Source organism: Bos javanicus, chromosome 5, assembly GCF_032452875.1.
Source record: "Bos javanicus breed banteng chromosome 5, ARS-OSU_banteng_1.0, whole genome shotgun sequence".
Classification (NCBI taxonomy): domain Eukaryota; kingdom Metazoa; phylum Chordata; class Mammalia; order Artiodactyla; family Bovidae; genus Bos; species Bos javanicus.
This window is the reverse complement of record NC_083872.1, coordinates 113,933,175-113,936,432: the sequence shown is the minus strand read 5'-3', so window position 1 is coordinate 113,936,432 and position 3,258 is coordinate 113,933,175. Positions and strand designations below refer to the sequence as shown.

The following is a 3,258-nucleotide window of genomic DNA, read 5'->3' as shown; positions in this document are numbered from 1 at the left end:
CCCTTTGGAACTCCTGGAGGCTCTGTGACCTGCGTTGTTGGGGCAGGAGGGGGAAAGGGGCTGTGCAAGACCTGGCATTTATTTCTGAGGTTTGTTTGGGGAACTCCCTGGCTGTTCTTCCACTCCGTGCTTCCACTGCAGGGGGCACGGGTTCTGTTCCTGGTCAGGGAACTAAGATCCCACAGGTTCTGCAGCACGGCCAAAGAAAAAAAGAGAAAATTTGTGGAGAGTACAGAAAAATAGACACAGGAAAAGAAATAGTCACAGGAAAAGATATATATATGCAGTAAAAATAAAAACTATACCCAGGAAAATAGTGCACATCCAGAGGCAAACACTTAAAACTGAGATGAAACCACACAGTCCGCTGTGCGGCCGCAGCTCGCCTTAATGGCAGGTATGCTTTCCCTCTGTGGTTAGAAACGCCATAAGCCTGATGGATCATGGCTTTTTATGTAGCAGATCCCTGCTGTTGGACAGTAAGGCTGTCTCCAGTTTGCGGATTTTGTAAATCACAGTGGCTATCTTCAGCCTCCTCTCTGGTGGTTTCTTTTAGGATAGATTCCTGGAAAACAGAGTGTGGCCCCTGGGAGTTAAGCATCCCTCACACCCAGTCTTGCACAGATCATCTCTGCCGTGTCAGAAGGTGTGCCCAGTCCTAACTTCAGACAACCCCATGTGACCCCAGTCTTTTCCACTGTATGCTCTCTGGACACCCTGAAAGAAGTAGGAAGAAGTTAGTAGCCCCCCTCTCCCACAGAGAGACTGAGGCTGAGGGCAGTGAGTGGTTTTCAGGGTGTGTGTGGGGGGGCTGCCCCAAGGTGAGGCAGGTGTCACCTTGTCCTGTGGAGGCTACAGGTAGAGAAGGGAGTTCCTTCATTCAGGGTCCAGGTAAAGAATGCCTGCAATGCAGGAGACCTGGATTTGATCCCTGGGTCAGGAAGATCCCCTGGAGAAGGGCATGGCAACTCACTCCACTATTCTTGCCTGGAGAATCCCATGGACAGAGGAGACTGGTGGGCTACAGTCCATGGGGTTGCAAAGAGTCCGACCAGATTCAGCAACTTCCACTTTAGGTGGCTCAGAGGTTAAAGTGTCTGCCTCCGATGCAGGAGACCCCGGTTCGATCCCTGGGTCGGGAAGATTCCCTGGAGAAGGAAAGGGCAACCCACTCCAGTATTCTTGCCTGGAGAATCTCATGGAAGGAGGAACCTGGTAGGCTACAGTCCACGGGGTCACTAAGAGTCGGACACGACTGAGCGACTTAACTTTCACTTACTCTCCTGAAGTGAATTCACAGGTGATAGATATCACCTACCCATACAGAACTTTTAGGAAGTCAATGCAAAGCTCCAACTATACTATAAAAGCAAAAAAAAAAAAAAAAAAGTAAAGGGGGCGATCCAGTAGGTTAAGACTTAGTGCTTTCACTGCAGCGGGTAGAGTTTCATCTCTGGTCGGGGAACGAAGATCTCATATGCCGTTGGGCCATTAAAAAAAAAAAAAAAAAGGAATGTATAAAGTGATGCACATTTCAGCATGTCAGTGCTGGGCGCAGGCCCCGGAGGAAGCACCGGCCTGTGCCCAGACACGCTCCGCCCGGTGCAGTCTCGCCTTCCGGGCACTGCCTCCCCGGTGCGGTTCTCCCTGGCCCGGGCACAATCCTTGCTTAGTCTCCAAGCAGGACCCAGTACCTTTGGCTACAGCGCAGCTGCACTGCTGGTAATCCATGTGTGTTCTCACCAGGCAAAAAGTCCTGTGTATTCGTACAAGAAACGGAACGAAACCCCTGCCCAGAGAATCGTAACCCGCACCTCCAGCTCCGGGACGTCTCGGGCGTAGGAGGGCCAGTGGGACGCCCCACCCCGTGCACCCTTCACGTGACCGGATCCCTGCTGCCCGGGCCGCCAAGTGCGACCCCAGAGTTACGAAATCTTCCTAGTGGAGGGCCATCCCGCTCACTGTCAGATATGGTATCAGTTAAGGACCCTACTCTAGTGGTAGTTTAGGGGGCCGGCACCCAGTCTCGGCAGTGCAGAGGCGACCTGGATTTCCCCCCTCCGTCTGGAGCCCAATCTCAGACCCCCTCCGGCTTCAGCAGCTCGTTTTTCCACAGACCTTCCGACGCCGGATTTTTTTATTGTGTTGTGCTGCTCTGTCAAGAGTAACTAACTCCACTCGCGGGACTTAGAAAAGAATAACAGTAGTGACTCATAGGGCACTCAGTCCGTGCCTGGCACTGTGCTCAAGGCATTGCCTGTATTTTCCATTGATTGTGTGTGTTGATGTCTCAGTCGTGTCCGACTCTGCGACTCCATGGACTGAGGCCCACCAGCTCCTCTATCCTTGGGATTCTCCGGGCAATAATACTGGAGTGGGTTGCCATGCCCTCCCCTTCCTCCAGGGGAGCTTCCCAACCCAGAGACTGAACCCGCGTCTCCGGCATTATACGCACATTCTTTACCGTCTGAACCACAAGGGACCCGGGTTTCATTAACTGCTCAAATACGATTGACTACCCATCTCACGCCAAGGTCAGTGCAGGCGGTTCAACAAAAATGCAATTCCACATGTTGCACCCTTAGATCGCAAAAAGCCTGTGCTGTTTGCCCCACTTTCACAATACACACCAGGAAAACACAGGCACATACATACACAGGAAGGAAAAACGGCTGGCTTTTGAAGGTTATTCAGCCTGGAAATGCGACACGTGACAGCGGGAACTGCTTGAGCCGGTGTGCTGAATTCAAACACAAACAGCTAACGTTAAAAATATTAGCCGCTCACACAATGCCCTTTAAAAAACAGAAACAAATTGTTCACTACAAACTTAATCCACAACAAACACACTACCAATGGTTATTTTTTATCTTAATCCCGTGCATACACACCCAAACAATTCTATTTTTTAAAATATAAGGGGGACGGGCAGATCGCAACTCCCAGGCATCCCGCAAAGTAGGCGGGTCACCTTAGGGGCAACCTTTACCCGCTCAAAAATTCGTCTCACATTAGCAGTGAGGATTCGGGCGTCACCCCGAATCGTTATTTTCCTTACTCATAAGTTTAAGGCATAAAGACGTACCTGGCTTACTTCCTAGGTAATGAATCCCATTCTCATTTGCAATACGGTGAGTATAAAAGTGGAACGTTAAAGCCCGTACTTTGTTCGTTGAAGGTTGCCTTATTCATTTCATTGTTTTATGTCGCTTTTCATTTTACTATTTTTCAGTTGCGAGAGAGGGGGAAAGGTAGGAC

The 3,258-nt window shown here is 50.3% G+C and overlaps 1 non-coding gene across 1 annotated transcript; it reads right to left on the bottom strand.

The window, feature by feature from the left end:
• Positions 1–2,925: 2,925 nt before the first annotated feature.
• On the bottom strand, positions 2,926–3,075 carry LOC133249024 (U12 minor spliceosomal RNA). Its single transcript, XR_009736835.1, has one exon. It is a non-coding gene; the product is annotated as a U12 minor spliceosomal RNA (small nuclear RNA).
• Between the last annotated feature and the right edge of the window lie 183 nt (positions 3,076–3,258).